The sequence below is a fragment of the Aegilops tauschii genome, chromosome 6 (assembly GCF_002575655.3).
Source record: "Aegilops tauschii subsp. strangulata cultivar AL8/78 chromosome 6, Aet v6.0, whole genome shotgun sequence".
NCBI classification, from domain to species: Eukaryota; Viridiplantae; Streptophyta; class Magnoliopsida; order Poales; family Poaceae; genus Aegilops; species Aegilops tauschii.
This window is the reverse complement of record NC_053040.3, coordinates 212,687,964-212,702,995: the sequence shown is the minus strand read 5'-3', so window position 1 is coordinate 212,702,995 and position 15,032 is coordinate 212,687,964.

Below are 15,032 nucleotides of genomic sequence, written 5' to 3'. Positions count from 1 at the left end.
CCATTTCTTGCATGGGACCTAAGCATGCACCCAAGGACACAGATTTGATTTTTCAACCAATTTATATGCACTGGAGCATGCGCATGTAGTTCAAATTTGAATTATGCACATAAATGCATTGAAAACTCAGTTAATGCATAAAAATGTCCATACGAACCCCGAAAAATCACAAAAATTCCCACAACACTCCTGTTGTTCTATGTTGGCACGAGAAAAAAAGTTGAAAGCAATAAGAGGCAATGGATATCGTTTCGTCCCGAAAGGTCGGACGTTCCTTACCTAAAACCATCATGCTTGTTGTGAGAAGCTCTCGTTTGTGAGAAGCATATACCCAAACCTGCCCCAAATGGGACAAAATTTGTACCATGGCATGTTGATGCCGCGCCATGATAGCATCCCAAGTTTCATGAATTTCAGACGAGTTTTGGATTTACTAGAATTTAAAAACAAGGCATCTCAATGTTTGCCGGCAATCAACGGTGCCCTGGTGTTTAAAATTCATTCCCATTTCTTGCATGGGACCTAAGCATGCAGCCAAGGACACAACTTTGATTTTTCAACCAATTTCTATGCGCTGGAGCATGCGCATGTAGTTCAAATTTGAATTATGCACATAAATGCATTCAGAACTCAGTTAATGCATAAAAATGTCCAAACGAACCCCGAAAAATCATAAAAATTCACACAACACTCCTGTTGTTCTATGTTGCCACGAGAAAGAAAAACTTGAAAGCAATAAGAGGCAATGGATATCGTTTCATCCCCAAAGGTGGGACGTTCCCTACCGAAAACCATCATGCTTGTTGTGAGAAGCTCCGGTTTCTGAGAAGCATATACCCAAACCTGCCCCAAATGGGACAAAATTTGTACCACGGTGTTGATTCCGCTCCATGATAGCATGCCAAGTTTCATGAATTTCAGACGAGTTTTGGTTTTACTAGAATTTAAAAACCAGGCATCTCCATGTTTTGCCGGCAATCAACGGTGCCCTGGTGTTTGAAATTCATTCACATTTCTTGCATGGGACCTAAGCATGCACCCAAGGACACAGATTTGATTTTTCAACCAATTTATATGCACTGGAGCATGCGCATGTACTTCAAATTTGATTTATGCACATAAATGCATTGAAAACTCAGTTAATGCATAAAAATGTGCATACGAACCCAGAAAAATCACAAAAATTCACACAACACTCCTGTTGTTCTATGTTGGCACGAGAAAAAAAAGTTTAAAGCAATAAGAGGCAATGGATATCGTTTCGTCCCGAAAGGTCGGACGTTCCTTACCGAAAACCATCATGCTTGTTGTGAGAAGGTCTGGTTTGTGAGAAGCATATACCCAAACCTGCCCCAAATGGGACAAAATTTGAACCATGGCATGTTGATGCCGCGCCATGATAGCATGCCAAGTTTCATGAATTTCAGACGAGTTTTGGATTTACTAGAATTTAAAAACAAGGCATCTCAATGTTTGCCGGCAATCAACGGTGCCCTGGTGTTTAAAATTCATTCCCATTTCTTGCATGGGTCCTAAGCATGCACCCAAGGACACAACTTTGATTTTTCAACCAATTTATATGCACTGGAGCATGCGCATGTAGTTCAAATTTGAATTATGCACATAAATGCATTGAAAACTCAGTTAATGCATAAAAATGTCGAAACAACCCCGAAAAATCATAAAAATTCACACAACACTCCTGTTGTTCTATGTTGCCACGAGAAAAAAAACTTGAAAGCAATAAGAGGCAATGGATATCGTTTCATCCCCAAAGGTGGGACGTTCCCTACCGAAAACAATCATGCTTGTTGTGAGAAGCATATACCCAAACCTGCCCCAAATGGGACAAAATTTGTACCATGGCATGTTGATGCCGCGCCATGATAGCATGCCAAGTTTCATGAATTTCAGACGAGTTTTGGATTTACTAGAATTTAAAAACAAGGCATCTCAATGTTTGCCGGCAATCAACGGTGCCCTGGTGTTTAAAATTCATTCCCATTTCTTGCATGGGTCCTAAGCATGCACCCAAGGACACAACTTTAATTTTTCAACCAATTTATATGCACTGGAGCATGCGCATGTAGTTCAAATTTGAATTATGCACATAAATGCATTGAAAACTCAGTTAATGCATATAAATGTCCGAACGAACCCCGAAAAATCATAAAAATTCACACAACACTCCTGTTGTTCTATGTTGCCACGACAAAAAAAACCTTGAAAGCAATAAGAGGCAAAGGATATCGTTTCATCCCCAAAGGTGGGACGTTCCCCACCGATAACCATCATGCTTGTTGTGAGAAGCTCCGGTTTGTGAGAAGCATATACCCAAACCTGCCCCAAATGGGACAAAATTTGTACCACGGTGTTGATGCCGCTCCATGATAGCATGCCAAGTTTCATGAATTTCAGACGAGTTTTGGTTTTACTAGAATTTAAAAACAAGGCATCTCAATGTTTGCCGGCAATCAACGGTGCCCTGGTGTTTAAAATTCATTCCCATTTCTTGCATGGGACCTAAGCATGCACCCAAGGACACAACTTTGATTTTTCAACCAATTTACATGCACTCGAGCATGCGCATGTAGTTCAAATTTGAATTATGCACATAAATGCATTGAAAACTCTGTTAATGCATAAAAATGTCCAAACGAACCCCAAAAAATCATAAAAATTCACACAACACTCCTGTTGTTCTATGTTGCCACGAGAAAAAAAACTTGAAAGCAATAAGAGGCAATGGATATCGTTTCATCCCCAAAGGTGGGACGTTCCCTACCGAAAACAATCATGCTTGTTGTGAGAAGCATATACCCAAACCTGCCCCAAATGGGACAAAATTTGTACCATGGCATGTTGATGCCGCGCCATGATAGCATGCCAAGTTTCATGAATTTCAGACGAGTTTTGGATTTACTAGAATTTAAAAACAAGGCATCTCAATGTTTGCCGGCAATCAACGGTGCCCTGGTGTTGAAAATTCATTCCCATTTCTTGCATGGGTCCTAAGCATGCACCCAAGGACACAACTTTAATTTTTCAACCAATTTATATGCACTGGAGCATGCGCATGTAGTTCAAATTTGAATTATGCACATAAATGCATTGAAAACTCAGTTAATGCATATAAATGTCCGAACGAACCCCGAAAAATCATAAAAATTCACACAACACTCCTGTTGTTCTATGTTGCCACAACAAAAAAAACCTTGAAAGCAATAAGAGGCAATGGATATCGTTTCATCCCCAAAGGTGGGACGTTCCCCACCGATAACCATCATGCTTGTTGTGAGAAGCTCCGGTTTGTGAGAAGCATATACCCAACCCTCCCCCAAATGGGACAAAATTTGTACCACGGTGTTGATGCCGCTCCATGATAGCATGCCAAGTTTCATGAATTTCAGACGAGTTTTGGTTTTACTAGAATTTAAAAACCAGGCATCTCAATGTTTTATCGGCAATCAACGGTGCCCTGGTGTTTGAAATTCATTCCCATTTCTTGCATGGGACCTAAGCATGCACCCAAGGACACAGATTTGATTTTTCAACCAATTTATATGCACCGGAACATGCGCATGTAGTTCAAATTTGAATTATGCACATAAATGCATTGAAAACTCAGTTAATGCATAAAAATGTCCATACGAACCCCGAAAAATCACAACAATTCACACAACACTCCTGTTTTTCTATGTTGGCACGAGAAAAAAAGTTGAAAGCAATAAGAGGCAATGGATATCGTTTCGTCCCGAAAGGTCGGACGTTCCTTACCGAAAACCATCATGCTTGTTGTGAGAAGCTCTGGTTTGTGAGAAGCATATACCCAAACCTGCCCCATATGGGACAAAATTTGTACCATGGCATGGTGATGCCGCGCCATGATAGCATGCCAAGTTTCATGAATTTCAGACGAGTTTTGGATTTACTAGAATTTAAAAACAAGGCATCTCAATGTTTGCCGGCAATCAACGGTGCCCTGGTGTTTAAAATTCATTCCCATTTCTTGCATGGGACCTAAGCATGCACCCAAGGACACAACTTTGATTTTTCAACCAATTTATATGCACTGGAGCATGCGCATGTAGTTCAAATTTGAATTATGCACATAAATGCATTGAAAACTCAGTTAATGCATAAAATGTCCAAACGAACCCCAAAAAATCATAAAAATTCACACAACACTCCTGTTGTTCTATGTTGCCACGAGAAAGAAAACTTGAAAGCAATAAGAGGCAATGGATATCGTTTCATCCCCAAAGGTGGGAAAAACCATCATGCTTGTTTTGAGAGGCTCCGGTTTCTGAGAAGCATATACCCAAACCTGCCCCAAATGGGACAAAATTTGTACCACGGTGTTGATGCCGCTCCATGATAGCATGCCAAGTTTCATGAATTTCAGACGAGTTTTGGTTTTACTAGAATTTAAAAACCAGGCATCTCACTCTTTTGCCGGCAATCAACGGTGCCCTGGTGTTTGAAATTCATTCCCATTTCTTGCATGGGACCTAAGCATCCACCCAAGGACACAGATTTGATTTTTGAACCAATTTATATGCACTGGAGCATGCGCATGTAGTTCAAATTTGAATTATGCACATAAATGCAATGAAAACTCAGTTAATGCATAAAAATGTCCATACGAACCCCGAAAAATCACAAAAATTCACACAACACTCCTGTTGTTCTATGTTGGCACGAGAAAAAAAGTTGAAAGCAATAAGAGGCAATGGATATTGTTTCGTCCCGAAAGGTCGGACGTTCCTTACCGAAAACCATGATGCTTGTTGTGAGAAGCTCTGGTTTGTGAGAAGCATATACCCAAACCTGCCCCAAATGGGAAAAAATATGTACCATGGCATGTTGATGCCGCGCCATGATAGCATGCCATGTTTCATGAATGTCAGACGAGTTTTGGATTTACTAGAGTTTAAAAACAAGGCATCTCAATGTTTGCCGGCAATCAACGGTACCCTGGTGTTTAAAATTCATTCCCATTTCTTGCATGGGACCTAAGCATGCACCCAAGGACACAACTTTGATTTTTCAACCAATTTATATGCACTGGAGCATGCGCATGTAGTTCAAATTTGAATTATGCACATAAATGCATTGAAAACTAAGTTAATGCATAAAAATGTCCAAACGAACCCCGAAAAATCATAAAAATTTACACGACACTCCTGTTGTTCTATGTTGCCACAAGAAAAAAAAAACTTGAAAGCAATAAGAGGCAATGGATATCGTTTCATCCCCAAAGGTGGGAAAAACCATCATGCTTGTTTTGAGAGGCTCCGGTTTCTGAGAAGCATATACCCAAACCTGCCCCAAATGGGAAAAAATTTGTACCACGGCATCTAGATGCTGCTCCATGATAGCATGCCAAGTTTCATGAATTTCAGACGAGTTTTGGATTTACTAGAATTTAAAACCAGGCATCTCAATGTTTTGTTGGTAATAAACGGTGCCCTGGTGTTTGAAATTCATTCCCATTTCTTGCATGGGACCTAAGCATGCACTCAAGGACGCAGATTTGATTTTTCAACCAATTCATATGCACTGGAGCATGCGCATGTAGTTCAAATTTGAATTATGCACATAAATGCATTGAAACCTCAGTTAATGCATAAAAATGTCCATACGAACCCCGAAAAATCACAAAAATTCACACAACACTCCTGTTGTTCTATGTTGGCACGAGAAAAAAAAATTGAAAGCAATAAGAGGCAATGGATATCGTTTCGTCCCGATAGGTCGGACGTTCCTTACCGAAAACCATCATGCTTGTTGTCAGAAGCTCTGGTTTGTGAGAAGCATATACCCAAACCTGCCCCAAATGGGACAAAATTTGTACCATGGCATGTTGATCCCGCGCCATGATAGCACGGCAAGTTTCATGAATTTCAGACGAGTTTTGGATTTACTAGAATTTAAAAACAAGGCATCTCAATGTTTGCCGGCAACAACGGTGCCCTGGTGTTTAAAATTCATTCCCATTTCTTGCATGGGACCTAAGCATGCACCCAAGGACACAACTTTGATTTTTCAACCAATATATATGCACAGGAGCATGCGCATGTAGTTCAAATTTGAATTATGCACATAAATGCATTGAAAACTCAGTTAATGCATAGAAATGTCCAAACGAACCCCGAAAAATGATAAAAATTCACACAACACTCCTGTTGTTCTATGTTGCCATGAGAAAAATAAACTTGAAAGCAATAAGAGGCAATGGATATCGTTTCATCCCCAAAGGTGGGAAAAACCATCATGCTTGTTTTGAGAGGCTCCGGTTTCTGAGAAGCATATACCCAAACCTGCCCCAAATGGGACAAAATTTGTACCACGGTGTTGATGCCGCTCCATGATAGCATGCCAAGTTTCATGAATTTCAGACGAGTTTTGGTTTTACTAGAATTTAAAAACCAGGTATCTCACTCTTTTGCCGGCAATCAACGGTGCCCTGGTGTTTGAAATTCATTCCCATTTCTTGCATGGGACCTAAGCATCCACCCAAGGACACAGATTTGATTTTTGAACCAATTTATATGCACTGGAGCATGCGCATGTATTTCAAATTTGAATTATGCACATAAATGCATTGAAAACTCAGTTAATGCATAAAAATGTCCAAACGAACCCCGAAAAATCATAAAAATTCACACAACACTCCTGTTGTTCTATGTTGCCACGAGAAGAAAAACTTGAAAGCAATAAGAGGCAATGGATATCGTTTCATCCCCAAAGGTGGGACGTTCCCTACCGAAAACAATCATGCTTGTTGTGAGAAGCATATACCCAAACCTGCCCCAAATGGGACAAAATTTGTACCATGGCATGTTGATGCCGCGCCATGATAGCATGCCAAGTTTCATGAATTTCAGACGAGTTTTGGATTTACTAGAATTTAAAAACAAGGCATCTCAATGTTTGCCGGCAATCAACGGTGGCCTGGTGTTTAAAATTCATTCCCATTTCTTGCATGGGTCCTAAGCATGCACCCAAGGACACAACTTTAATTTTTCAACCAATTTATATGCACTGGAGCATGCGCATGTAGTTCAAATTTGAATTATGCACATAAATGCATTGAAAACTCAGTTAATGCATATAAATGTCCGAACGAACCCCGAAAAATCATAAAAATTCACACAACACTCCTGTTGTTCTATGTTGCCACGACAAAAAAACCTTGAAAGCAATAAGAGGCAATGGATATCGTTTCATCCCCAAAGGTGGGACGTTCCCCACCGATAACCATCATGCTTGTTGTGAGAAGCTCCGGTTTGTGAGAAGCATATACCCAAACCTGCCCCAAATGGGACAAAATTTGTACCACGGTGTTGATGCCGCTCCATGATAGCATGCCAAGTTTCATGAATTTCAGACGAGTTTTGGTTTTACTAGAATTTAAAAACAAGGCATCTCAATGTTTGCCGGCAATCAACGGTGCCCTGGTGTTTAAAATTCATTCCCATTTCTTGCATGGGACCTAAGCATGCACCCAAGGACACAACTTTGATTTTTCAACCAATTTACATGCACTCGAGCATGCGCATGTAGTTCAAATTTGAATTATGCACATAAATGCATTGAAAACTCTGTTAATGCATAAAAATGTCCAAACGAACCCCAAAAAATCATAAAAATTCACACAACACTCCTGTTGTTCTATGTTGCCACGAGAAAAAAACTTGAAAGCAATAAGAGGCAATGGATATCGTTTCATCCCCAAAGGTGGGACGTTCCCTACCGAAAACAATCATGCTTGTTGTGAGAAGCATATACCCAAACCTGCCCCAAATGGGACAAAATTTGTACCATGGCATGTTGATGCCGCGCCATGATAGCATGCCAAGTTTCATGAATTTCAGACGAGTTTTGGATTTACTAGAATTTAAAAACAAGGCATCTCAATGTTTGCCGGCAATCAACGGTGCCCTGGTGTTGAAAATTCATTCCCATTTCTTGCATGGGTCCTAAGCATGCACCCAAGGACACAACTTTAATTTTTCAACCAATTTATATGCACTGGAGCATGCGCATGTAGTTCAAATTTGAATTATGCACATAAATGCATTGAAAACTCAGTTAATGCATATAAATGTCCGAACGAACCCCGAAAAATCATAAAAATTCACACAACACTCCTGTTGTTCTATGTTGCCACAACAAAAAAAACCTTGAAAGCAATAAGAGGCAATGGATATCGTTTCATCCCCAAAGGTGGGACGTTCCCCACCGATGACCATCATGCTTGTTGTGAGAAGCTCCGGTTTGTGAGAAGCATACACCCAAACCTCCCCCAAATGGGACAAAATTTGTACCACGGTGTTGATGCCGCTCCATGATAGCATGCCAAGTTTCATGAATTTCAGACGAGTTTTGGTTTTACTAGAATTTAAAAACCAGGCATCTCAATGTTTTATCGGCAATCAACGGTGCCCTGGTGTTTGAAATTCATTCCCATTTCTTGCATGGGACCTAAGCATGCACCCAAGGACACAGATTTGATTTTTCAACCAATTTATATGCACCGGAACATGCGCATGTAGTTCAAATTTGAATTATGCACATAAATGCATTGAAAACTCAGTTAATGCATAAAAATGTCCATACGAACCCCGAAAAATCACAAAAATTCACACAACACTCTTGTTTTTCTATGTTGGCACGAGAAAAAAAGTTGAAAGCAATAAGAGGCAATGGATATCGTTTCGTCCCGAAAGGTCGGACGTTCCTTACCGAAAACCATCATGCTTGTTGTGAGAAGCTCTGGTTTGTGAGAAGCATATACCCAAACCTGCCCCATATGGGACAAAATTTGTACCATGGCATGGTGATGCCGCGCCATGATAGCATGCCAAGTTTCATGAATTTCAGACGAGTTTTGGATTTACTAGAATTTAAAAACAAGGCATCTCAATGTTTGCCGGCAATCAACGGTGCCCTGGTGTTTAAAATTCATTCCCATTTCTTGCATGGGACCTAAGCATGCACCCAAGGACACAACTTTGATTTTTCAACCAATTTATATGCACTGGAGCATGCGCATGTAGTTCAAATTTGAATTATGCACATAAATGCATTGAAAACTCAGTTAATGCATAAAATGTCCAAACGAACCCCAAAAAATCATAAAAATTCACACAACACTCCTGTTGTTCTATGTTGCCACGAGAAAGAAAACTTGAAAGCAATAAGAGGCAATGGATATCGTTTCATCCCCAAAGGTGGGAAAAACCATCATGCTTGTTTTGAGAGGCTCCGGTTTCTGAGAAGCATATACCCAAACCTGCCCCAAATGGGACAAAATTTGTACCACGGTGTTGATGCCGCTCCATGATAGCATGCCAAGTTTCATGAATTTCAGACGAGTTTTGGTTTTACTAGAATTTAAAAACCAGGCATCTCACTCTTTTGCCGGCAATCAACGGTGCCCTGGTGTTTGAAATTCATTCCCATTTCTTGCATGGGACCTAAGCATCCACCCAAGGACACAGATTTGATTTTTGAACCAATTTATATGCACTGGAGCATGCGCATGTAGTTCAAATTTGAATTATGCACATAAATGCATTGAAAACTCAGTTAATGCATAAAAATGTCCATACGAACCCCGAAAAATCACAAAAATTCACACAACACTCCTGTTGTTCTATGTTGGCACGAGAAAAAAAGTTGAAAGCAATAAGAGGCAATGGATATCGTTTCGTCCCGAAAGGTCGGACGTTCCTTACCGAAAACCATCATGCTTGTTGTGAGAAGCTCTGGTTTGTGAGAAGCATATACCCAAACCTGCCCCAAATGGGACAAAATTTGTACCATGGCATGTTGATGCCGCGCCATGATAGCATGCCATGTTTCATGAATGTCAGACGAGTTTTGGATTTACTAGAGTTTAAAAACAAGGCATCTCAATGTTTGCCGGCAATCAACGGTACCCTGGTGTTTAAAATTCATTCCCATTTCTTGCATGGGACCTAAGCATGCACCCAAGGACACAACTTTGATTTTTCAACCAATTTATATGCACTGGAGCATGCGCATGTAGTTCAAATTTGAATTATGCACATAAATGCATTGAAAACTAAGTTAATGCATAAAAATGTCCAAACGAACCCCGAAAAATCATAAAAATTTACACGACACTCTTGTAGTTCTATGTTGCCACAAGAAAAAAAACTTGAAAGCAATAAGAGGCAATGGATATCGTTTCATCCCCAAAGGTGGGAAAAACAATCATGCTTGTTTTGAGAGGCTCCGGTTTCTGAGAAGCATATACCCAAACCTGCCCCAAATGGGACAAAATTTGTACCACGGCATCTAGATGCTGCTCCATGATAGCATGCCAAGTTTCATGAATTTCAGACGAGTTTTGGATTTACTAGAATTTAAAACCAGGCATCTCAATGTTTTATTGGTAATAAACGGTGCCCTGGTGTTTGAAATTCATTCCCATTTCTTGCATGGGACCTAAGCATGCACTCAAGGACGCAGATTTGATTTTTCAACCAATTCATATGCACTGGAGCATGCGCATGTAGTTCAAATTTGAATTATGCACATAAATGCATTGAAACCTCAGTTAATGCATAAAAATGTCCATACGAACCCCAAAAAATCACAAAAATTCACACAACACTCCTGTTGTTCTATGTTGGCACGAGAAAAAAAAGTTGAAAGCAATAAGAGGCAATGGATATCGTTTCGTCCCGATAGGTCGTACGTTCCTTACCGAAAACCATCATGCTTGTTGTCAGAAGCTCTGGTTTGTGAGAAGCATATACCCAAACCTGCCCCAAATGGGACAAAATTTGTACCATGGCATGTTGATCCCGCGCCATGATAGCACGCCAAGTTTCATGAATTTCAGACGAGTTTTGGATTTACTAGAATTTAAAAACAAGGCATCTCAATGTTTGCCGGCAACAACGGTGCCCTGGTGTTTATATTCCCATTTCTTGCATGGGACCTAAGCATGCACCCAAGGACACAACTTTGATTTTTCAACCAATATATATGCACAGGAGCATGCGCATGTAGTTCAAATTTGAATTATGCACATAAATGCATTGAAAACTCAGTTAATGCATAGAAATGTCCAAACGAACCCCGAAAAATGATAAAAATTCACACAACACTCCTGTTGTTCTATGTTGCCATGAGAAAAATAAACTTGAAAGCAATAAGAGGCAATGGATATCGTTTCATTCCCAAAGGTGGGAAAAACCATCATGCTTGTTTTGAGAGGCTCCGGTTTCTGAGAAGCATATACCCAAACCTGCCCCAAATGGGACAAAATTTGTACCACGGTGTTGATGCCGCTCCATGATAGCATGCCAAGTTTCATGAATTTCAGACGAGTTTTGGTTTTACTAGAATTTAAAAACCAGGTATCTCACTCTTTTGCCGGCAATCAACGGTGCCCTGGTGTTTGAAATTCATTCCCATTTCTTGCATGGGACCTAAGCATCCACCCAAGGACACAGATTTGATTTTTGAACCAATTTATATGCACTGGAGCATGCGCATGTAGTTCAAATTTGAATTATGCACATAAATGCATTGAAAACTCAGTTAATGCATAAAAATGTCCAAACGAACCCCGAAAAATCATAAAAATTCACACAACACTCCTGTTGTTCTATGTTGCCACGAGAAAAAAAAACTTGAAAGCAATAAGAGGCAATGGATATCGTTTCATCCCCAAAGGTGGGACGTTCCCTACCGAAAACAATCATGCTTGTTGTGAGAAGCATATACCCAAACCTGCCCCAAATGGGACAAAATTTGTACCATGGCATGTTGATGCCGCGCCATGATAGCATGCCAAGTTTCATGAATTTCAGACGAGTTTTGGATTTACTAGAATTTAAAAACAAGGCATCTCAATGTTTGCCGGCAATCAACGGTGGCCTGGTGTTTAAAATTCATTCCCATTTCTTGCATGGGTCCTAAGCATGCACCCAAGGACACAACTTTAATTTTTCAACCAATTTATATGCACTGGAGCATGCGCATGTAGTTCAAATTTGAATTATGCACATAAATGCATTGAAAACTCAGTTAATGCATATAAATGTCCGAACGAACCCCGAAAAATCATAAAAATTCACACAACACTCCTGTTGTTCTATGTTGCCACGACAAAAAAACCTTGAAAGCAATAAGAGGCAATGGATCTCGTTTCATCCCCAAAGGTGGGACGTTCCCCACCGATAACCATCATGCTTGTTGTGAGAAGCTCCGGTTTGTGAGAAGCATATACCCAAACCTGCCCCAAATGGGACAAAATTTGTACCACGGTGTTGATGCCGCTCCATGATAGCATGCCAAGTTTCATGAATTTCAGACGAGTTTTGGTTTTACTAGAATTTAAAAACAAGGCATCTCAATGTTTGCCGGCAATCAACGGTGCCCTGGTGTTTAAAATTCATTCCCATTTCTTGCATGGGACCTAAGCATGCACCCAAGGACACAACTTTGATTTTTCAACCAATTTACATGCACTCGAGCATGCGCATGTAGTTCAAATTTGAATTATGCACATAAATGCATTGAAAACTCTGTTAATGCATAAAAATGTCCAAACGAACCCCAAAAAATCATAAAAATTCACACAACACTCCTGTTGTTCTATGTTGCCACGAGAAAAAAAACTTGAAAGCAATAAGAGGCAATGGATATCGTTTCATCCCCAAAGGTGGGACGTTCCCTACCGAAAACAATCATGCTTGTTGTGAGAAGCATATACCCAAACCTGCCCCAAATGGGACAAAATTTGTACCATGGCATGTTGATGCCGCGCCATGATAGCATGCCAAGTTTCATGAATTTCAGACGAGTTTTGGATTTACTAGAATTTAAAAACAAGGCATCTCAATGTTTGCCGGCAATCAACGGTGCCCTGGTGTTGAAAATTCATTCCCATTTCTTGCATGGGTCCTAAGCATGCACCCAAGGACACAACTTTAATTTTTCAACCAATTTATATGCACTGGAGCATGCGCATGTAGTTCAAATTTGAATTATGCACATAAATGCATTGAAAACTCAGTTAATGCATATAAATGTCCGAACGAACCCCGAAAAATCATAAAAATTCACACAACACTCCTGTTGTTCTATGTTGCCACAACAAAAAAAACCTTGAAAGCAATAAGAGGCAATGGATATCGTTTCATCCCCAAAGGTGGGACGTTCCCCACCGATGACCATCATGCTTGTTGTGAGAAGCTCCGGTTTGTGAGAAGCATACACCCAAACCTCCCCCAAATGGGACAAAATTTGTACCACGGTGTTGATGCCGCTCCATGATAGCATGCCAAGTTTCATGAATTTCAGACGAGTTTTGGTTTTACTAGAATTTAAAAACCAGGCATCTCAATGTTTTATCGGCAATCAACGGTGCCCTGGTGTTTGAAATTCATTCCCATTTCTTGCATGGGACCTAAGCATGCACCCAAGGACACAGATTTGATTTTTCAACCAATTTATATGCACCGGAACATGCGCATGTAGTTCAAATTTGAATTATGCACATAAATGCATTGAAAACTCAGTTAATGCATAAAAATGTCCATACGAACCCCGAAAAATCACAAAAATTCACACAACACTCTTGTTTTTCTATGTTGGCACGAGAAAAAAAGTTGAAAGCAATAAGAGGCAATGGATATCGTTTCGTCCCGAAAGGTCGGACGTTCCTTACCGAAAACCATCATGCTTGTTGTGAGAAGCTCTGGTTTGTGAGAAGCATATACCCAAACCTGCCCCATATGGGACAAAATTTGTACCATGGCATGGTGATGCCGCGCCATGATAGCATGCCAAGTTTCATGAATTTCAGACGAGTTTTGGATTTACTAGAATTTAAAAACAAGGCATCTCAATGTTTGCCGGCAATCAACGGTGCCCTGGTGTTTAAAATTCATTCCCATTTCTTGCATGGGACCTAAGCATGCACCCAAGGACACAACTTTGATTTTTCAACCAATTTATATGCACTGGAGCATGCGCATGTAGTTCAAATTTGAATTATGCACATAAATGCATTGAAAACTCAGTTAATGCATAAAATGTCCAAACGAACCCCAAAAAATCATAAAAATTCACACAACACTCCTGTTGTTCTATGTTGCCACGAGAAAGAAAACTTGAAAGCAATAAGAGGCAATGGATATCGTTTCATCCCCAAAGGTGGGAAAAACCATCATGCTTGTTTTGAGAGGCTCCGGTTTCTGAGAAGCATATACCCAAACCTGCCCCAAATGGGACAAAATTTGTACCACGGTGTTGATGCCGCTCCATGATAGCATGCCAAGTTTCATGAATTTCAGACGAGTTTTGGTTTTACTAGAATTTGAAAACCAGGCATCTCACTCTTTTGCCGGCAATCAACGGTGCCCTGGTGTTTGAAATTCATTCCCATTTCTTGCATGGGACCTAAGCATCCACCCAAGGACACAGATTTGATTTTTGAACCAATTTATATGCACTGGAGCATGCGCATGTAGTTCAAATTTGAATTATGCACATAAATGCATTGAAAACTCAGTTAATGCATAAAAATGTCCATACGAACCCCGAAAAATCACAAAAATTCACACAACACTCCTGTTGTTCTATGTTGGCACGAGAAAAAAAGTTGAAAGCAATAAGAGGCAATGGATATCGTTTCGTCCCGAAAGGTCGGACGTTCCTTACCGAAAACCATCATGCTTGTTGTGAGAAGCTCTGGTTTGTGAGAAGCATATACCCAAACCTGCCCCAAATGGGACAAAATTTGTACCATGGCATGTTGATGCCGCGCCATGATAGCATGCCATGTTTCATGAATGTCAGACGAGTTTTGGATTTACTAGAGTTTAAAAACAAGGCATCTCAATGTTTGCCGGCAATCAACGGTACCCTGGTGTTTAAAATTCATTCCCATTTCTTGCATGGGACCTAAGCATGCACCCAAGGACACAACTTTGATTTTTCAACCAATTTATATGCACTGGAGCATGCGCATGTAGTTC